At 55.0% G+C, this 21,745-nt stretch overlaps 1 protein-coding gene and 1 long non-coding RNA gene across 5 annotated transcripts in view; one reads left to right on the top strand and one right to left on the bottom strand.

The window, feature by feature from the left end:
• Positions 1-1,932: 1,932 nt before the first annotated feature.
• On the bottom strand, positions 1,933-5,259 carry LOC124100227 (uncharacterized). Of its 3 annotated transcripts, XR_009227899.1 has the most exons (4): positions 5,120-5,259; positions 3,900-4,127; positions 3,567-3,646; positions 1,933-2,987 (listed from the first exon to the last, which is right to left on the bottom strand). It is a non-coding gene; the product is annotated as an uncharacterized LOC124100227 (long non-coding RNA). The 3 variants fall into 3 exon arrangements; XR_009227898.1 differs by having other exon boundaries at positions 3,567-4,127; XR_009227897.1 differs by lacking the exons at positions 3,567-3,646; positions 3,900-4,127.
• Positions 5,260-9,338: 4,079 nt separating this feature from the next.
• Bicra (BRD4 interacting chromatin remodeling complex associated protein) overlaps positions 9,339-21,745 on the top strand; it is a 68,189-nt gene continuing 55,782 nt past the window's right edge. For both annotated transcript variants that reach the window (XM_046455624.2, XM_046455623.2), the window contains exon 1: positions 9,339-9,470. The gene's annotated coding sequence lies outside the window, so the exon portion shown is untranslated. The remainder of the gene's footprint in view (positions 9,471-21,745) is intronic.

Raw genomic sequence — 21,745 nt, 5'->3', positions numbered from 1 at the left:
TCTTCTGAAGACATAAGGCTCAGAGAGGCTCCTGAATAATGGGGTTCAACTAACTCCTGTTTCTCTTCCTGTGAGCTTCATCTTTCTCACCGGGCTTCCTGCTTCCCCTCTTCTCCCCCCTCCCACATATTGTCCCCTCCAGCCAACCTGCCACCCTTGGGCCTCTGCACCTGCCCGACCTTCCCCTTTGTCTGCTTCTCCATCTGGCAAGTCTTGCGCTGACCTCCCTCAGGAGGGCTCCAGCACCCCCCACCCCAGCCTCAGCTGCTGCTCCAAAGGTCAGACCTGAGAGTTCCCTGGTGGCCTGTCCTAATGGCCATGCATTGACTTTAATGCGCATTCACAAAGAAAGACCCACCCACAGAGGGTGCTGCTCAGGGGGAGCCGGGTGGGAGCCCTGGGGAATCTGCTCAGGGAAAAAGAAAGAAGTTGGTTGAAAGAACAAATTAAAGGCACAGACAGAAAAGGCAGTATCTGCAAAAACTGAGATGTGGTCCTTTAGGAATAGAGACGGCAGGAAGCTCCAGGGACGTTAACTCTGCCTGACCTCCGTGTAGCCAACGGGCTTGTGTCGGCTCCAGAGCAAGGCTTGGTTATATGTTCTCTCCCTCCCTCCCTCCCTCCCTCTCTCTCTGGTTGTGAGCCTGTGAGAACAGGGCTGGGCTTGCCTGGTCATTGGCATGTCCCTAGTGCTGCCCTTCCAGGGCGGGCACTGGGCAGACGAATGTGCTGGAAAACAGGCAACCAAGCCCTGGAGCTTGGACTTTGTCTGGTGGCACCCGGGAGCCACAGGAGGGCTTTAATCACATCGGGTCGGGTTGAGCCACACCTTAGAATCCCCAGTTCCCTCTCCATACCCCTCTCCACCCTGCCTTTCCTACCATCCTCCTCCTCCAAGAAGCCCTCCCAAACCCAGGTCGGGTCAGGCGACAGCTCCCGCAGCCCCAAGTCCCCCATTCCAGCCCCATCCACTCTGGAGACAGAGTTCCACAGGTCCGAAGCTCTGTGAGGTGGGTCCAGGGTCTATTAGGAATCCTGGAGCAGGTGCTAAGAAACCCAGAGTGTGGCTGGACTTTACCCAGCTGCCACCTCCACACACTGTGGCATTCTGGTCCTTCACCAGCCCCTCCCAGGTCTTTGTTGCTCTTCTTGCAAACACTGCCATATATTGTATCATTTAAAAACATAAGGGCTGGGGACATAGCTCAGTTGGTAGAGTGCCTGCCTTGCATGCACAAGGCCTCAGCACCACTAAAGAAGAAAAATAAATAAATTGGGCTGGGTGTAGTGGCACATGCCTGTAATCCCAGTGACTCAGGAGGCTGAGATTAGGAGGACCGCAAGTTTGAGGCCAGCCTCAGCAGTTTAGCAAAACCACATACTTGGCTAGGCACAGTGTCAAGCACCTGAGGTCCCAACATTCAGGAGACTGAGGTGGCGAGGTCACTTGAGCCCAGGAGTTCAATACCAGCTTGGGCAACAGAGTGAGACTCCGTTTCAAAAGAAGAAAGAAAGAAAAGAAATAACCACACATGTGCAACGCCTCTGCTTCCTCACTCCCTTCTTTAAAGTTCTTTTTATTGGGCTGGGGTAGCAGCTCAGCGGCAGAGCACTTGTCTCGCACATGTGAGGCACTGGGTTGGATTCAAAGCACAACATAAAAGTAAGTAAATTAGGGGCTGGGGCTGTGTAGCTCATTAGTAAAGGGCTTGCCTCACACATGGGAGGCACTGGATTTGATCCTCAGCACCACGTATAAATAAACAAAATAAAGGTATAAACATATAACATTAAAAAATTCTTTGCAGTAAAATACACATAACATGAATTTACTATTTCAACCAGTTTAAAGTGTTCAAGAAGGTGGCATTAATACCTTCACAATGCTGGATGATCTTTTTTTTTTTTTTAAGTAGTGCATTTAATCAAAAGCATTTTTTTTAAATTTTTTATTGTTGGTTGTTCAAAACATTACATAGTTCTTGATATATCATATTTCACACTTTGATTCAAGTGGGTAATGCTGGATGATCTTCACCACTGTCTAAATCCAGACCTTTCCCACTACCCCAGAAGGAAGCTGCCTATCCCCTAAGCTCACTCCCACTCCCTCCCTGTCCCCCAGACCCTAGCAACCACTAATCTTCATTCTGTCTCTAAGCATCAGCCTCCTCCAGCATTTCATTTAAATGGAGTCACTCAGTAAGTGTCCTTTTTATTTTTATTCTTCCATGGTCCCCGGGATGGGACCCAGGGTCTTTTGCATGTTACGCAAGCACCCTGCCCCTGAGCTACAAGCACCCCAGCCCTAAAGCATCAAGTTCTCCAGGTTCACTGCAGGGTGGGTCAGCACTTCCTTCCTTTATATGGCAGCATAATATTCCCTCACAGGTACCTTCCATGTGTCATTCTTCCATTCCTCCATAGTTGGGCAGTTTGGTTGCTTCCACCTTCTGGCCATTGTGAACAGTGCTGCCACGAACATTTGTGAAAAGGGATGGCTTGAACACCTGTGCTCAGTTACTTGGACATACACGTGAGTAGTAATATGGTTGTTATTCTAGGTGTAATTTATCATGGAACCAACTAACTCTTCTCCAGAGTGGCAGCACCACTTTCCAGTGGCAGGGAAAGAGGGGCGTGACTTCTCCACATCTTGGCCAGCAAGCACTTGCTGATTTCCCCTTTCTGGATCCTACCCAGGCTCATGGGCGTGAAGTGGTATCTCATGGTGGTTTTGACTTGAATTGTCCATCTTTTCAAGTGCTTCTTGGCTATTTTCTCATCACCTTTGCAATGTGACCCCAGCTCCCACCACCTCCATGAACCACCATTCCCACATTCACAAGTCACTAGGCCGTGGGGTCAGCCCCGAGTATGCAAAAAGAAAAAGAAAAGAAAAAAGAACTGAATTCCCATTATTTTCTCTCCCTCTCAGAAGAGGACACCTTCCTCTTCTCCAGACATTCTTCATCTTCTTGTGCCTTCTTTGGAGAGAAATGAGAGAACTTAGGCCAATTATTTAACTTCTCTGTGCCTGTTTCTTTTTTTATATTTATTTTTCAGTTATAGGTGGACACAATATCTTTATTTTATTTTCATGTGGTGCTGAGATCGAACCCAGGGCCTCTAGCATGCTAGGCGAGCGCTTTACCTCTGAGCCACATCCCCAGCCCTACGTCTATTTCTTTATCTGTGAAATGAGGACAGTGGCTCCTCCTTCAAGGCCATTATGAAGATTCAGTGTATATAAAGGCTTTAACGTGTGCCTGGCACCCAGTTAGGGTCAGGTAACCATTTAGCAGGGCAGAGGGGAAAGAAGGCCTAGGGTAAAGCTTTCCCACTGTGAAGGTGCTCAGAATAGAAGTGTTTGCTCTGGTATAAGATTTTAGGAAAAACAATCAGAAATTCTTTTATTAAAAAATGAACGAGGGCTGGGGTGGAGCTCAGTGGCACAGAACTTGCTTAGCATGCTAGAGACTCGGGTTTAATCCTCAGTTCCAGGGGTAAAAAAGAATCTTCCTAAAGCTTCATATAATTTTGAAGTTGGGCATGGGGGCACACACCTGTAATTCCAGTGACTCGGAAGGCTGAGGTGGCAGGAGGATTGCAAATTCGAGGGCAGCCTAGACAACTTAGCAAGACCCTGTCCCAAAACAAAAAAATAAATTGGGCTGAGAATGTAGCTCAGTGGTAGAGCACCCTCAGCTCTGAAAACGAGACATCAAAAGAAAGATTTTTAGGAGTGGTTGTACCACAGGTAAAGTGCTAGTGGATAGGACAGATTTCAGAGCAAGGCCACTGGGTTTGAATCCCTGCAAACATGACTTTGACAGTTTGGTCACCTGTCTGTGGCCCTGTTTCCACATCTGCAAACAAGAGATGACAGGAGCACCTACCACCTCCTGGTAGTACCAGTGGGTTAAGCATTGCTTGTAACTATAGCATCTCGGAGCTGGCAAATTTTCACTCCAGCCATGGGCGACTTCCATGGCCATCTGAACCAGGTTGCACAAATCCTGGTGCAAACTCAGATGGGGGAGGACTTCACAAGAGAAATCTGGACCCAACCAAGAATCCAGTCTCTTTGGCGGCAGGCAGTCCATTTCATTCTCTCCCAGGGATCTCTGGGAACAGAGAGTAATAACAAGAGTCAAAGCCCACTCAGGTCTTTCCACTGCCTATCATGGTGACCACAGGCCAGCTCCCTAAAGAGGGCCTGTCCTACTTTTGATATTCTCTCCTCCTTCCTAGGAGCGCCTGGTGGGTCTCTCCAACTCCCCTTCTCTCAATCATTGCCAAGGAAATGGCCCCTCCAGTGCAGTTAAAATACAGCGGTCACCTGTCATCCAGGGTTTGACATTCTGCAGTTTCAGACACCAACAAGTAACCATGATGTTAACCAGAATGTTAAATGGAAAAATTCCTGAAATAATTCATTAGTTTTAAATAATTTCTATCACCATGTATTGTTATTGTTTTCTTTGGGGGAGTTTGAGTTTGTTTTGAGGGGTATTTTTGGTACTGAGGACTGAACCCAGGAGTGCTCTACCACTGAGATACAACTCCAGCACTTTTTGTTTTTTTGAGACAAGGTCTCACTAAGTTACTGACATTGACCTTGAACTTTGATCCTCCTGCCTCCTCAGCCTCCGGAATCACTAGGATTATAGGTGTGCCTACTGCACCTGGCTTATTACAGTACACTGTAATAATTGTTCTATTTTATTATTAGTTATTACTGTTAATCTCTTATTGTGCTGAACCTGCAAGGTCCAAAGTTTACAAAGATATATAAGCATCTACCTACCCATCCCTATCGCATTCCCCACAGGCTATGGCTCTTACGACTTGTTTCTAAGCCTGTTATTTTTTCATCCTCACTTTTTACAATTTTAGATACTCTGCTCTCTTATTTGCTCCCTCCCCGAGTCGGTCTGAATACACAGGTTGTTCTGTGTCAGTTCATGAATCACTTCCTCACTCGACAGCTACTTCCTGTCCCCTTGTGGGATGGACCACAACGTTGTAGAGTCCCCCGCAGATGAACAACTAGGTTGTGTCTACCCTTTTTGATTTTCCTTATGAACTTTTATTAAAACAAAACAACGCTACTCACCCTCCCCTCTTGGTAAACATTTATCGGGAAACCAGCGAGTGCCCCAACCCTCTCCGGGTACTGGCCTTTTGGCCATTACCAGGGTCGCCGAGCTCTCGGGCTGCGCGTCGGCGCGGCCCTGCCTGACTGGAGCTGTCAGACGCCGGCCCCCCGCCCTCTGGAGCCCCGCCCCGCGGCCCACCGGCTGTCGGCCCGATTCAAATCCAGCCAATCGCAGTGTGTAAACAAACTCAGGCCCCACCCCCGATGAATAATTCCCGGGCCCCGGCGCGAGACCCATTTAACCCTGCGGAGGGGCGGGGCGGGATTGAGCTGTAACCACGCCCCAAACAAGGACCAATAGGCGATCAGGCTCCGCCCCCCGCACTTGCCGCGCTGAGGACCCGAGGCCGGGCTGGGCTCGCAGCTGCCTGATTTTGTCACCACCCGCGGTCCCTGCTCCCGGCGGGCCAGCAGGGCAGGGAGGTGAGGCAGCGCACTCCGCTGTAACAGCCACACTTAAAGGGCCGGTCAAGAGCAGAAATCTCCCTTTCTACCTCTGCCTGGTGGCTAAAACCCAGATCAAGGAACGGTCTTTGATGGACACTTTCTTTCCTCACCCCACTGATCGAAACCTGGAGGGGCCACAGGAGTGTTTAAGGACTCGGCAAAGTTTTCGTTTGTTTTCCCTTGTTATTGAAGTGTTATGTACATACGAAAAAATGCAGTAACGTGTGTGTGCTGCTCGACTGAAAACTAGAACTGCACGTGATGCTGGCATCCTCCCAGAGAAACAAGTTGGGTTGGCTAAGTTTAAGACTTTACAGTCGCCAGTGCAGCGGAGGAGCCGTGAAGGACATTATTTTGACTTTCAGAGGTACAAAGTACTTGTTTAAAAACAAAACAAAAACACTTCTTTCTTTATGGAAGTAGTGATCAACCACAGTGGTCCTGCTGCGTGGAAACTGCTCTGATGGGTGGGTTGGAGATGCAGGGCTCAGTTAGAGATGAAGGGAGTTAGGACGTGGTCCACTTCATGCTAGACCTGCGAGTGGATGGGAGAAGGGGCGCTCCCTGAGCTGGAGGATTGGGAGAGGAAAGGGTTTTTGGAGCCAGTGCCCTGGTTGTGGAAGAGCAGCTCTCCAATTCACTGGACCCCTCTACACCAAATAAAGTGATTTCCTGTTGTTCCTTTTCAACTGCACCATTATAATTACAATAACCTACAAAATGGTGAGAGGGACTCAGAAACCCACACTTACGGAGTGGGGCTGTAGCTCAGTGGTAGAGCACCCACCTCGCACATGTGAGGCACTGGGTTTGATCCTCAGCACCATAATTTACCAAAGAAACCTGAGATCTGTAGGCCAAGATCAATAAAAATAAATAAAAATATTGTGTCCAACTACAACTAAAAAAAAAACAAAAAAAAAACCCACACTCATTGCAGTGACAGGATTTTCATTCTTGGAGCCACACCTAAGTGTTGAGTGGCTGCAGGGCCTAAAGGGGAAGCTCACAGTAATCTCGGTTGGGCCCCTTTATTATTCAACAAGCATTTTTGAGGTGTGTTTCACCTGCCCAGCCCTCAGCCTGCGTCAGGACAGGGAATACAGAGACTTGTGTGGGAATGAGTCTCAAGTTAGCATTCAAGGAAGTCTGGAATATGGAGACAGCTAAATCTGAATCTCTGGTTGTGACTTTCTTTGAACCCATTTATCTTTTTTTTTTTTTTTTAAAGAGAGAGAGAGAGAGAAAGAGAAAAGAGAATTTTTTAATATTTATTTTTTAGTTTTCAGCGGACACAACATCTTTGTTTGTATGTGGTGCTGAGGATCGAACCCAGCCCCATGAACCCATTTATCTTTCACAAATGGGAATAAGGATAGAACTGAGGTTAAAGTGCCTGGCCCAGGGGTTGTTATTATAATGGTGAGAGGTGGCAGGTACGGTTCTGTGCTTAATGATATGCATATACAGATGCATTCAGTAGAGGTAAACAGATGTCTGCAACTTACTTTGAGACACATCAAAAAATACTATGGGTTTGGCAGACACAGATGCACAGATGTGTGGTAAAGCAAGTAATGTACGAATAAACAAGTGGTGGATTTTTAGCATTTCACCGTAATATTTCTTCTGCTTCTTCCATGTTAAGACATTTTCATAACAAAATGTCTGGGGTTCAGGCAGATTTGGGTGTCTCACTAAGTACTCACGTTGAACAGATAAGAAAATGGAGGAGTTGGAGAAGTGAGCCGCCTGTCTCTAAATCATCCGGTGACTCAGGTGTACTGAATTAGCTCCCGCCCTGCATGGGGTAGCCTGGGGCAAGTCTCAGAACCTGTCTGGTCTCACAACCAAAGCTTAATCCGGGACTCACAGCATGCCTCCAATTCTCAAAGGAAAAGGGTGTCACTTTCAAAGGACAGTGGATCTCAGTTCATCAGGACCCCTACTGGGCCCAACACAGGCCCTTGGCCATCCCTTTGGCTGCTCCTCACCATGGGGCATTTCTCATACCTTACCCATTGCTTTTAGAGCAGCCCTGACAACACCTGTCATCAACTCTGAAGTTTGGTCAGGATTTCAAGGATGTCAGGGGCCAGAGCAGAGCAGGGAAGATGGACATTTGACTGGCAGCCATGACTAGATTTGGGGCTGGGCTTTTGTTGGCTCCTCCAAACCCAGCCAGGCTCATTCCAAGTGGCAAGATGTTAAGGTCACCCCTAAGAGGTCGGGTGTGTGTAGGAGGGGCGAAAGGTAGGTTTTATTTGTTTCTTTTTTCAGCAAATCTTTCTTGAGCACTAAACGCTGGGCACATAATAGGGGTAGAAATATACCATAATTTACCAAAGAAACCTGAGATCTGTAGGTCAAGACCAAGAAGGGCAACTGAGACTAAGTGACTTATTTGCTTACTTGTTGTGTTTCCTAACAGACTGAGCCGTGTGGGCATTTTAGAGATGAGGAAATAGAAGTCCAGAAAGGTGAAGTAATTTACCCAACATCACACGGCAAAGTGGAAAGAGAAGAATGTAAAGGAGTTGACTGGTTTGAGTCAGGGCCATGCACAATTAATTTTTAAAAATACACTTTTAAAAATGTATGTCTTAATATTACAGGCAGTACCGCCAAGACATTAGAATGCCAAGGCTTAAAACGCATATATTATGGCTCAATCTCTCATTTATTCAGCACCTATTTATTGGGCACCTACTGAATGCACCAGCTTTTCTAGGGCCCCTCCGCCCCGGGAGGGCAGGCCTGGGCAGTCGCGGTTCCCGCTGGGCCCCCTGCGCCGCTCAGGGCACACAGTGGGCGCTCACCAAGCGATCCGCAAATGAACGCGTGAATCCAAGTGTCGGGCCGGCGAGGCGTTCCCGGCCCGGTGGGGCGGAAGCGGACCCGACACCACGGAGGCGTCCTGGGGCTTCTGGGAATCCCATCAGCGCGGCCCGGGAGGCCTCCGGGAGACCAGCGTCCTCGGCTCCGCCGCGACAGAGACGGACTCGGTAAGTAATCTAGCCACGCCCGGGGGGCCCGGCAGGTCACCCCAAAGACGCCGTCGCCTTCCACCTGATCGGCTCCGACTCCGGATCCCTTCGCGGTCTCCTCCGGGGACTCATCTTCTCCTCCTCCATGCTAGACTCCCGCTTCCTTTTCGAACCTTCGATGCTCCCCTTGGGTGCGTCGTCCCGCCGAGCCAGTGCCCCCCGCCTCCGGGGGCGCGCCAGGGTGCACGGTGTCCCGTTCTAGGCGGGCCAGAAGCGGCGTCTGGGCGGCAAAGCCCCTCGGCTTCCCTCCCACTGCCACCCGGAGAGCAGCTCGGGGAGCGGACACAGCCGGAGCCCGGGCAGGCGCACCCCCAAACTCCGGGCCGGCTGGGGGAGGGGCGGCGCCGTGCGCAGGGCGCCCTCCCCGGCGGCCGCAGCCTCCCATTCGCTCCCGGGCCCGCCGCTCGGCGCCGCCGGGCCGGGGCTGGCTAGCGGAGGCGCGGGGCGGGGCCTCCCCCAAGCCCATCCCCCGGCGAGGGCGGAGGGAGGAGGAGGAGGAGGAGGAAGAGGAGGAGGAGGAAGAGGAGGGGGGGCGGGACACAAAAACCTGCAAGGTTTTTTTTTTTTTCTTTTGCATTTAATTAAAAAAAATTTTTTTGCACACCCGAGGGGCGCTCCCCGGAGCGGGCGCGGGCCCGGGGCGCGCGGGCCGCGGCGCGGGGCGGCGGCGGGGCCCGGCGCGCAGCCGAGCGGCCGCCATGCGATCAGGCAGTGCGCTGACCGGCCCGGCCGGTCGGCCCCTTCTGGGTCCTCCCTTTGCAGCCCGTGCGGGGCCGTCTCGGAGACCCCGCGCCGACGGCTGCTCAAACATCAGGGTGAGTTTCTCACAATGTAGCAATTTCTCTTTAAATCTCTTAACTCTCTCTACCTGCGAGTCGGGGCTGTGACAGGGCGCAAAAGCGAGGGGGGAGTGGGGGTTGGCGGCGAGGGTGTGTGTGGGGGGAGCCCGAGCCGGGGCCGAACCCACCCCCCCGACACTCTCACTCTCAGCCCCCCAGCCGGGGCGCAGCGTCCGCTGCCTCTCTCTCTTTTTTTTTGCTCGGCGCCCACCACCACCGGCACCCCCCACCCCGGGTCTCTCCCGCCGCTGCCGCCGCCCCGATCCTACGGGGACCCCCCCCTCCGCAGCTCCCCTGCCCAAGCCCGGCGCCCGGTGCCGCTCCGGCCCTCCCGCCGGCTGCCGGGGATACAATGGAGCGGCGGAAAAACGAGACCTAACGTTCCACGGGGGGAGGGGCGGGGAGACCCCCCCGGCCTCGGCGCCCCCTCCCCCGCCCTGCTCCCCGCCTTTCGGGGAAGGCGAGGGCATTGGGGCAGCGGGTAGCGATTTCCCGGCCGAGGCAGCGAGCCTTCACGTTCCGCTCTCGTCCGTCCCCTGCGCCCCCTCCCCAAATCCCTCCCAGTGGTGCCGGGCAGAAGTGGGGCCTCCGCAAGCTGGGGAGGGATGGATGGGGAAGGAGGCTACAGGGTCTCCCCCTCCCCGCCGCCCCTAAACAATGAAAGGAGTTGACTTGGACCCCCAGCCCCAGCGAAGAAAGGAGTTGACCCCCGCCCCCCAGCTGGCTGGTCCCCGAGGGGGCGGTCACAGAGGGCTGGGGGGAAGGTGAGGCTTGCTCCTGTCACCTCCCGAGATTTGGGGCGGCCCCCAGTCGCCACCCCGTCGGCCTGGAAATGGGAGGCACCAGGCCCAGCCCGGGCACCGCGCTCGGGTGGTGACCTTTAGACAAAGGCAACCCTTTCCCCGGGGTGAGCCCGGACGAGCCGGGCCGCGGCCTCCCCGGGCCCCTGCGGAGGGCGGCGGGCACCGAGGAGGGATGGAGGAGGAGGGTGGAGGGATGGAGCCATCTGGTTTTCCCATCCCTGGCTGCCCCTCCACTGCTTCCCCGGCTCCTGTCACCGGGAGACCGCGGGGAGGCAAGGGACCAGGGGCCGCCCAAGCCCCGGTCCACCGCCAGCCGGAGGACCCGGCAAGGAGCCGCGGGAGGGCGCGGACTCAGGCTCGGCCGCCAGCGGTGATTGGAAGGCACGGTGGCTTCTTCCTCTCCGCGCCCCTTTGTTTTGCTTTGTGGTTCTGAGCAGCTGAGCCTCCCCGGAGGTGGGGTCAGAGGCCGCTGGGTCAGCTTTCTAGGGGAGGCCCCCGGTGACAGGTTCCAGCTCTCTGTTGTCCCCAGCCTGTGGGCTGCGGTTCCTCCTCAGCTCCAGTCCAGACCCTCATCCCCTTTTGTCAACTCCCCCCGCCCCCACTTAGTGTAATAAAAATCTGGGGATGCAGTGAGCCTTTGCATTTCCCTTGCACCTCCTGAGGGCACCTGTTAGGGAAACTGGAAACACCTAGAACTCCAAGGCCTGAGATTTATCACCAGTGCACTGTGCTTTCACCCTTTCCACACCTGAGCTGGGGGTCCGGGCTCTGTCAGCTCTGACCCCCACCTCTCCAAGGAAAATGGGGAGGCAGACAGTTCAGGGACCACCCTTTCCCTTGCCTAATAGGACTCAACAACCAGCAGGTTCACCTTCCCTGCCGGCCCCCCACCAGACATTCCCCCATCTCCCAGAAGCCGGAAATAACAACATCTCCCCACCCAGGGAGTACTATGGATTGGCTACTGCTAAGTGCTTTGCAGCTGGCCACCATCCGAGCAGGAAGTAGGGGCAGTTATTTTTCCCATTTCGCAGACAGGTTCATTAAGGCCCAGAGAGGTTAAAGGGCTTGTGCAGCCCTGGGTCACGCCAAGCCCCAATGCGGAACCACTTAAGAGTTTCTCCAACCTAACTCAAAACTATTGGACTTTTCGTGGCACTTTGTTTCTTTGACTTAAGTGGACCTGGGCCTTAAATATAGATAATCCCTGGAAGGAGCTACCAGATGTCTTTCTGTGAGGGCTGGTTTGGGCAAGGGGTAGAAGCATCTGGAAGTGGGCTGAGGCTGAGATATTTGAGCTGTGGCTAGGTCAGAGCAACTTGCCTTCAGGAATGGAGAGTTGGAGGTATGAGTGGGGCAGGAGGAGCCTCAGACCTGGGAGCTGGTGCCAATGTCACTCTCCCCCTTCTTCATCTGCCATCTGAGCGGGTACTTGGCCTGCTTGCTGCTGCTCAGCCCTGCCCAGAGGTGGCTGAACTGACTGGAGCTGTTGTTGATGAGGTTGATGGCCCTCTGACTTGTCACCCATCATGACACCTCATGCAGTTGGCAGAAAACTCCAGTGTCCACCGCTGTTCCACCCTGTGACCCTAAGCTGGTCATTTTCCTGGCTCGCTCAGTTTCTTCATCTGCACATGGGGATAATTACAGTGGCTTTAACTCACTTCTGGGCGGGTGAAAGCATCATCCAGATGTGGGGTTTGTATTCACCGTTCAGCGGGCAGGATATGGATGCCACGGGCACTGGGGAGGCATGTTGGGTGCTAAGGTGAGTGGCAGGAGGCCTCTGCCCCAGAATTCCTTGCGGTAGCGGAAAGGCAGCTGAATAAACTCCACTTCAGTGATGCTTGCCCTTCTAGCTCTAGTGACTGGGGAAGCCAGCCCTGCGCATTAACCGCTGCTGCACATACGGTTAGCTGCAGGGGTGGGGCTGGTCAGGACCCACTTACCAGTGAGGGAGGTCATGTGAGTGATGCCCTTGGACAGATGAGGAAACCGAGTCAGGAGAGTGTTCCGGGCTGAGCTAGACTCTAAGCCAGACTGCCAGGGATGCTGGGGAGGGGGCACCGTTTTGTCACCAGAGCTGGGGAGGCCACACCTCATAGGCTCTGATCTCAGGGACTTTGACGGGTCCCCTGCTTCCCCAGCCACTGTCCTCTCCTTGATGTTCCTTGGTGACATGACATGACAGGCATAAGTAATAATAACCTTCAGGGTGGGGCGGGAGAAGAGCTATCCGGAGCAGTCTCTTGAGGTCGAGGTCTGGGCTTTCTGAAGAGGGGAGCTGCTCTCTGGGGAAGGCCGGAGATGCGGAGAAAGGCCAGGTGGGGGGCACTCCTGCACCCCCCACCTGCTAACTTCCTTTCCAGAGGCCTCTGGACCTTCCCCAACCTTTCCTCAAGATGTGGGGTCTGTCCTAAGGCTAAGAAGGGCCAGGGGGTCAGCGCCAAGCCTTGGGGCCATGGGGCAGAGGGCGGTTTCCTTACCTCTAGGTCCAGCTGCCAGCCTTCCCGGGGCCCCCACCCCAGGCTGCCTTGACTCCCCGTCTCAAGAATGCGGAGAGTTGCTGCTGGGGGCTAATTGGAAACAGGAAAACTTGGCATTCCTTTGCAGCCGCCTGGGCTGGGAAACATGAGGGGCTGCCATTTCCCTTCTCCCACCCTACAGGGGAGAGGGTGGGGGCAGGGATCACGGTTATCTTGTCCTGGACTATTTTGTGTGACCCCTGCCCCGGGCACCTCCCTGCAGTGGATGCAGCTCCTGGCACCTGAGCTGCGCCTCTGTCTGCTCTGGACCTCTGGACGATGCTCCCGCCTTCCCCAGCAGAGCGAGTTGCCCCACTCACCCACCCCTTCCTCTCCTCTGGTGTTTTGTTCCCCTTCTTGCCAGAGTTTGCTCCCCAGCAACATGGAGTTTACCACACCAGAGCCACATGGGAAGAGTTTGGTTGAATGGTCCCCAGGGATTCCCCCTGGTCCTCCTTGGCATTCTCCCTGGCCTACAGCACCCCCATTTGAGTTTTGTCCCAATTGACTGAAGCCTTTGTGTCTCAGTGACATGCAAGTTTTCCCGCTGGGGAGGGAGAGCTTTCTAAGGCATTTCCAGTTTGGTGACAATTAGTTTTGTGTATGAGTGTCTGTGTTCATGGGGGGTAGGTGGCTGGCTGTTGGCAGGGGAAGCAGAGAGAGCCTTTGTTTCCTTCATTGTTCCCAATTAAACTTCCTGAGGGCCTACTGTGTGCCAGGGCCTGGGGATCAGTCATGATATTGGGACCCAGTCCAGCAGGAGGAGGAGGAGGGGAGGAATGCTGGATCAGCTGCTGTGGGATTTGATTAATTCTGTCTGGGTGGCCTGAGAAGGCTCCCAAGGAGGAAACCACTTCTCCGTGGCTGCTTTTCTTTCTAAGTGATAGATGCACATGGGACAGAGTTAAAATACCAGACCTCCCTGGCCTCCCCGGCTCTTCTCCCCAGCAACACCTCTCAGTTCTGAAGTTCTGTGTGCACATTTATATGAGGACTGTGTCTTCCAAAGCCCTTGTTGCACCCAGGTGGTGCGTCCCTCCTGTTCTGCCTGTGTGTTCTCACCCTGGCTCCCTGGGAGCCCTGCACCTGGGTCTCCATCCTTTCTGTGGCTTCGTGGGTGGACAGACTTCGGTTTCTATCAAGGTGTGGCGGTGTTTCCATGCTGCTGTGTCTGGGGCAGGAAGGCAGGTGTCCACATCTCCCTGGGAAGTGAGCGTGCCTGGACTCCTTACGGGAGTGGGCTTGCTGGATCTGGGCCTGCTCTGTCTTCTGGTGGCTCCTGGAGACACCATGATGCTGCAGCCAGCAGGCCGCTGCTCTCCGCCTAGATCAGCCTCCTCTAGCCAGTCCCAGCCTGGCAGCCTGCATTGCCAACTCACGCGTCTTTGCCTCCGGTGACCTCCTCGCCTCTTCCTCCTGCCCCAGGCTTGCATCACGTGCTTGCCACTTGGTGTGGAGGTCAGCTGCATGGGCTCTGGAACGGCTGTCAGTTTGAATCCCGCCCTGGCCACTTGCTGGCTGAAGGGCTGTGAGCAAGGGACTTGCTGGCTCTGGGCCTCAGTTTCCCCTTCTGTTAGATGGGTCTATCTTGGTACCTGCTTTGTCAGGTGGTCGTGAGGGTTACATGGCACCTAAAAAGGGCGCAGGCAGAGGCGGCCTTGTGCTGTGGGGGTGGTGTGTCAGTCTTAGGTGGGTCTTTCTCCTGGGGGGGGGGGCTTTTCAACTCAGCCGGGCTGTGAGCCCCCTCAGGAGCAGGCACGAGATGGAATGCTCATCTTACTTTATTGTGTCCCTTCTCTGCATCTCCGTTTTCGTGTCTGTGGCCCGGGCCGTGCCACCTCTCCTGGGGTCTGCTGTGACGGCCGAACCGAGCAGTGCCCTCCCAAGCTGGGCCTGCAGTGGGTTTTGACGTTGATGTTATTTTCACGATAGTTACTGTGAGATCCCTGCCAGCTCTCCACTCTGGAAGGTGCCCGTTGTCTTCCCAAGGGTCGCAGGTGGCTGGATGTTGGCCTTCTCTTAAACTGTGTGGCCGCCGAAGGCGCAGCAGGCTCTCCCGCATCAGGCACAAGCCTCAGTTTCCTCGCCTGGAAAGAGGAGCACGGGGGAGACCCTGGGGCGCCCTTGCACTGTCAGGGCTCCAGGCGGCGCTGGCACTGGCAAGCCCGAGGAAGGTAGCGGCGGGAGTGTGGTTGCTGATCAGGGGGCACGGTCTCCCCGGGGTCAGCCCCCAGGGCCTCGTCCTCCCCGACTCTAGGCGGTCAGTGTTGGCATTCTGTTACCTGGGGTTCCCTTGGTGCTGGGGATTGGACCCAGGGCCTCCCAGCGGCTGGGGGGTGCTGGCCGCTGAGCCACACCCCAGGCCCAGCACTGGCCTCTCGCAGAGGGCAGCATCCACGGCTCCGTCTCTTTATCTGTGCAGAACTTGCCTCAGCGAAGCTCAGGTGACTGAGTTGCAGAAGACCTTACGACAGGCCCTGCTCTCCAGCCTCATTTTGCTTATTATCATCTGAAGTTTTTCTTATGGAGAATCTAAGGGGCCCACGTCCCCCTGCTGCCTCCCGAAACACTGAGGGCTGAGGGACGGCGGCGCCGCCTGTGTCTTCTCTAACAGTTTTCTGCTGATTTTGTTGTTGTTGTTGTTACTCCCTCCCCAACCCTGCACACTCCCCCCCCCCCCGCATTTTTTGCTGGAGGTTTGTTAATTTAATTTGTTTTGGTTCTAGGCATCAAACTCAGGGCTCCTCTACCAGTGAGTCACCTCCCTAGTCACCCCTTGTATTTTATTTTATTTTATTTAGACAGGTCTCACTAAGTTGCTGAGACAGACCTTGAACTTGGGATCCTCCTGCCTCATCCTCCCAAGTTGCTGGGATTGTAGGCGAGTACCCCACCCTGCTGGAAAAACTTTAAAGCTAGTTCCAGCCCTCGGTCATTTCAGCCGTGTTACTGTTGTTCTTAGTGGAGTTTTTTGCTTCTGGGATCCAGTTTTCACCACCTGCAGGGACCGTGCTGTTCTATCTGGGAGGTGACATTACTCCCTGATTGGAGCAACTGAGGCAGAAAGGTGGAGACTTTGGCCCGGTTGTCCTTTTTCTCTGGAGAAAGGTCCCACTTTGGGACCTTTGAGTCCCCTCTCTTGGCCACACAGTACTCACACTGTGGGGGATGTTTCTGATTCCATGGGTTTGGGGTTCGCACCTGGGTGCGGGCAGTGTGGGATGTGGGTTCTGATGTGCTGTGCTGAGATTGTCCCCATTCAGGGGGAGTCAAGTGGGGCCAGCAGCAGGAGCGTGGAGGGACATGTCCCCAGAGGTGAGGGGGACTGGGTCGGCCACCCTCTAGCCGGTGACTTGGTGCCTCCTTAGTCCCTTGTCTAAGCGCAGGCTCGAGCAGGCAAAGCTCAGGACTAGGACTGGGTGCTTCCTTCAGGGCCTTGCTGTCGTCAGGTCTTACTCGGAAAATGTTTCCAAGTGCCTGACCCAGGGTGAGCACCCAGCAGTTAGTGTCATTAGTCACTGCTCCAGGGTGTCCCCTCCCCGGGTGAGGAGAAGAAGGCTTTTAGGATGTGGGAGTCTCAGAGGAGGCTGATGCCCCTGGAGCCCCCCACTCTGCCCTGTGCCGTCGACAGTCTTCCTGTGCGTGGATGGGGCTGCTGAGTTCTGGGTGACCCCTTGAAGCATGTCCCTGTGTCCCAGCTGGGCAGCCTTGGGGCGGAGTGAGCAGGGGTATCTGTCTGAGGCTGTGAGATCCTGGTTAATGACCCTGGGGGCCCCTGAGGGGGCCCCTGGTGGCCTGTGGCCTCCCTAATCTGGAGGTGGAGTGGCCCCATGTCCCAGGATGCTCACAGAGGAAGCTCCCTGGAGCCCTCTGCTGCGGTGTGACGCAGGCAGGGGGATTTCCACACCCCTACCCCTCTAGGTGGCTGTGCCGGTCCTGCCCTTCCCCCAGCACCTAGAACTTGAGCGCCCAGTGTGGGTGACAGAGTCTTCCTAGGAAGGGCTCTCCTGGGCTCAGTAGTCATCACCACGGTGACATCATGCCCTCCTTAGGACGTGCCTGGTGGCCCCTACTTTTGGGTGCATGCTGCATTTTCTTGGGAAGCTTTGGTTACCGACAGCAGTCCCTCACCTGCAGTTTCAGGGAGCTGAGGGTAGCAGGAGGTTTAAAGAGCCAGCAGTCCCTCAGGCCATCTCCTATTACGTCCTTGGTTGACTTCCTCCTGTATGTAGGGTGTGTGTTGGGGGGGCGGGGTCTGGAGAGGGCGTGGCTCTCTGCTAGGGAGGGTTTTGGCATCCTTGGGAGGTCTCAGAGCATTTCACCTCTAATCCTAGTGATTTGGGAGGCTGAGGCAGGAGGATCACAAATTCAGTGCCAGCCTCAGCAATTTAGGGAGGTCCTAAGCAACTTAGAGAGACCCTGAGAACTTAGCAAGACCTTGTCTCAAAATTTAAAAAAAAAAAAAAGGAGGGGGCCTGGGGATGTGGCTCAGTTGTTAAGCACCCCGTGTTCAATCCCAGGCACCAAAAATAAAAATAAATAAAAAAGGACGGGGCTAGGGGGGATTGCAGTGTGTTTTTTCCTGCTGATCTCTTCTCATTGAGGCATAATTTATATACAACAAAGCGCGCAGCGCCAGAGCTTGCTTTTTGACAAGTCTCACCAGTGTGTACACCTGTGGAACTCACGTCCCATCAAGACGCAGCTGGTTCTCAGCACCACCCCACAGTTCCCTGGTGGCCTTGCCCCGTGGCCACCCTCCTGCAGCAGCCCCTGACTGCCGTGACCCCTCTTGCAGTCCGACTCCACAGCCCTTGCTTTTGCTCAGCATCGGGGTTTGGAGATGGAATTGCTCCTCCTCCTCGGGCCCCTCCTGGCCCAGGAAGGCTCATTCCACAGCCCTCCCCTGGATCCCTTCCGTGGCCCCAAGCCCCTAGTCTAGGAAGAGCTCCCAGCTCACTGCCACCCCAGGAGGCTGTCGGGAGAGGTCCCTCTTCCTGGAGCACCCTTTATGTTCTCTTTTTGTACTGGGGGTTGAACCCAGGGGTGCTTTACCACTCTGCCACATCCCCCCAGCCCTGGTTATTTTTAATTTGGAGACAGGGTCTTGTTTAAGTTGCTGAGGCTGGCCTAGAACTCGGGACTGTCCCATGTCTCTAGGATTACTGGTGGGCGCCATGGCACCCTGCCCAGGAGCATTTCTTCCAGGCTGGCGTCTCACTAGACTCTAAAGTGCAGGAGACGACAAATTGAGGGCTGCATTCTATGTGTTCTTAGCTTGTGACGCATAGTAGGGGCTTCTTAGATGTTTGTTGAATGAATAAATGAGTGGATGACTGAACCATAGGCATGTCTTAGGGTTGGGGAAAGTAGAGCAGAGAACTGGTGTTCAGAGTCTCTCTCCATTTCCCAAAAAGTGCCCATTTGCTTCCAGATGACGAGAGGTGGTTATTTAAAGTCCCCCTTGCAAAGCCAGGTATCATGTCACATGTCTGTAATGCCAGCAACTCAGGAGGCTGAGGCATGAGGATCACAAGTTCAAGGCCAGTCTCAGCAATTTAGCAAGACCCTGTGTCAAAATGAAAAAGGTCTGGAACGTAACTCCGTGGCAGGGCACCTCTGGGTTCAGTCTCCAGTAACTGCCCCCCAACAAGTAAATAAAACACCTCTCCCAGACCCTTCTGGGGTTCTGGTGTCTGGGGTGCAGTGTTGTCAGAGAGCCCTGTCCTGGCACAGTGCCTCTGCGCAGGCCACCCATCCCTCGGAGTCCTAGCCCGTCTGCAAAGCAAACCTGCAGGCCCCTTGCAGGGTGCTGGAGTAGTCCTGGCCTCTGTCTTAGAGGCCATCCTGATCTTGGCCACCTCCCCAGCCCAGGTGTGAGCCTGGAGTCTGTCAGAGGGAACAGTGGCCCCTGCCCCCGGGGATCCTCAGGTGCTGCCCCACAGTCCAGCAAGGAGTGGAAAGCAGACGTGCCACAATTCATCAGGTCTGAGCGGCTGTGGAAATGTGAGTCTCGGAGTTGACAAAATGCCTCTGAGTCCTGGCCACCGTGGCCTCTGGGTCCCTCGGCTGTCTGCAGTCTGCCTCCCAGGTCTCAAGGCTGTTCTGGGCAGGACTGTTTGTTAAATTTCCATGTCCGTACCTGGACCAACAGAGTTCCCCAGTGCTGTCGAAGCCCTCTGTCCCCCCCTGAGCATATTCCCCACTGAGCATGTCCCCTTCCGTGGTCCTGTGTCTTATTTTTAAAGTCTTAAGAAGCTAGGATCTGTTTGTTGCCTGAGGACATTGAGCCAACTTCTGGGCCTAAGGAGCTCCTGACCAGACTCTAGCAGATGTGGGAGATCATCATTTAACTTTGTTTCTAACAGAATCTGCTTTAAAAATGTAATATGTAGCCGGGCGCGGTGGTGCACACCTGTAATCCCAGCTATTCAGGAGACTGAGGCAGGAAGATTGCAGGTTTGAGGCCAGCCTCAGCAACTTAGCAAGATCCTATCTCAAAATAAAAAACAAAAAGGGCTGGGAGTGTGGCTCATGGGTAAAGCACCCCGGGTTCAATTCCCAGTACTGCGAAAACTAAACAAATAAGATGTATGTGAGTCCGTACGTGAGTCTGTGTACACTCGCCAGGTGTTATGTTTATATAATAACCTTAATGACGTGTAACAGAAGTATAGCAAAACCACACACGTGATCGGGAAGGTACGTTTGTGGGTAAGGCTCCCTTTGTTCCCATTCCCACCCCCTCGGGTGCCACCACCCCGTGTTCCTGCCTCCCCTCTCCGTCCTGCCCAGCCCGTGGCTGTCGCTGCCCCCCATGGGCCTCACCATGGGCTCCTCCTGCTGCTTCTCTGTGGGTGCTGCGTTGTTGCTGTTTGTCCCTTGTATGTCACTTCTCCCCAGACCTGACCCCCAGGGGCCCCCACCTCCCTGTGGCAGAGCTGAGATGGGACTTGCCCAAGGCCACAGGTGGTTGCTCTGCGACCTGGGATTGCTCCGCCTCCTGCGGGCTAATGGCCTTCTTCCCTGGGGTGTAAGTGGCCAGAGCTCTGCCTCGGGCAGGGGCAGGGGCAGGGGCCTGGGGCCGGAGGCCCAGACCTCTCCCCAGTGAAACGCACGCGAGAGTCCACATCCCAAAATGTGGGGAAGGACTTGGGGGGATTGTGAGTCTGGTGAAGAGCTGTCACAGGGTGGGCAGGGACAGCAAGGGTGACATCTAGACTGGCACTGGCTCGCCCCATCCAGGCCCTGCGCAGGCCCTTCGCAAGCATTGGCTTCTTGCACTCAGAGAACCCGCGGAGGTGCAGGGAGCGTCCCCATTCCCCAGAGGCAGGAAATGAGGCCTGCAGCAGGAGCCTGACTTGCCCAGCGCCTCACAGCTGTGCAGGTGGACATGCCCCTGGGGGGCCTGGCCCTGGGGCCACGTTGTGTGTAGCAGCCTCACTGCCTACTGGTTTCGGGGACAATGACCAGAAAGCACCCAGCCCACATTTGGGAAATGGCCTCTCCTGCCTCTTGTCCCACGGTTCACCGGGGCTGCTGCCGAGCGACGGAGTTCCAGTGCCCCCTGCCTTCCTTATTCTCTGGGGTCTTGGTTAACATAGCCGCGGCTCCCCCGCTGTGAGCCCGGAGGGCAGGTGACAGCTGCTGTGAGCCACGTGGCCCAGGGGCTGTTGGAGGGCCAGGATGGGAGCTGGGAAGGCAGGTCTGGCCGTCACCTGGGGCTAGATCGAGACCCTACCACTCGGCCTCGGTCTCCCCATCAGGAAACCTGCTGCCTTCCCTTGGACCCGTGACTCGTGTCGGGTGTCTGGAATCCATGCTGCTTCAGACTGGTCGGGCTCAGGACGCCATGGCCGCCCCAGCAGGGCCGCCAGCTCCCGGCACCACACGTACTGGCATCTCCCAGCCCGTGTGTCTGTGGCCTGGAACCAAGAGGGACACCTAAGGACAGACACTGCGGGTCCACGGGCGCATCTACCTGAGAGGTTTAATTGAGATAAGTATGGTCAGGCGATGGGCACTTGACGGCTCTTCCGGCCAGCTGTTGCTGCTGTCACCGTCCCTCCCAGCCCATCTGTGCCTGTGTGCAGGTGGATGGGGCCCTGTCGAGAGCCACAGCTTCTCAGACTTTGCGTGGCGCAGGCCCTCGGAGACCTGGTAAGACGCGGGATCTGATGCCGCTGGTCGGGGCAGCCTGAGGCTGCGTTTCTCCCAGGCTCCCCGTGAGGCTCTGGTTGGGACCCCGTCAGAACCGTGAAGTGCAGAGTGCTTTTCTGGCTGTTTCCTGGGTCGCTTCCAGGGTCTGAATGGAATGGAGGCGTGGGAGGCAAGGCCGAGGGAGGATCCCGGGCTCTTGGTTTTCGGGTTTGCTAGCAGATCTGAGGCAGATCTGTGTTCATTGTGATCCGTGGCACAAGTCATGTGACCCCCTGGCAATAAGCACGGCCACTGGGCTGGGCCGCCGTCACCATTCTGCATTCCCAGAACTTGCTCCAAACAGATTCCAGACCCGTGACACAGCAGCCCCCCACTGTAACCTCTCTTCCACTTTCTGTCCCGTGAGTTGGCCTGTTGTGGAGACCTCGAACAGTGGAGTCCTGCAGCATCTGCCCTTTGTGTTGGGCTGATCTCACTGAAGCTTGCTGTCTTCAGGGTCGGGGCTGGAGCCTGTCATCAGAGTCCCTTCCACCCTTTTTCCCTCAGTGCTGGGGTGGAGCCCAGGGCCTTGCACGCGCTACAAGTGCTCCACCACTGGGCCACATCCCCAGCCTTTTCTTTCTTCTTTCTTTTTTTTTGAGACAGGGTCCCTCTAGGCTGCTGAGGCTGGCCTTGAACTTGTGATCCTCCTGCCTCAGTCTTCTGAGTTGCTAGGATTATAGGTGTGTGCCCAGCAGCCAGCTGGATAGCTCCCTTTTTATGG

The sequence above is a fragment of the Marmota monax genome, unplaced genomic scaffold, assembly GCF_021218885.2.
Source record: "Marmota monax isolate L192 unplaced genomic scaffold, Marmota_monax_Labrador192_F-V1.1 WCK01_AAM20220418_F8-fsc00149, whole genome shotgun sequence".
NCBI lineage: Eukaryota > Metazoa > Chordata > Mammalia > Rodentia > Sciuridae > Marmota > Marmota monax.
Note: the sequence above shows the minus strand (reverse complement) of the source record. Positions and strands in the feature narration are given on the sequence as shown.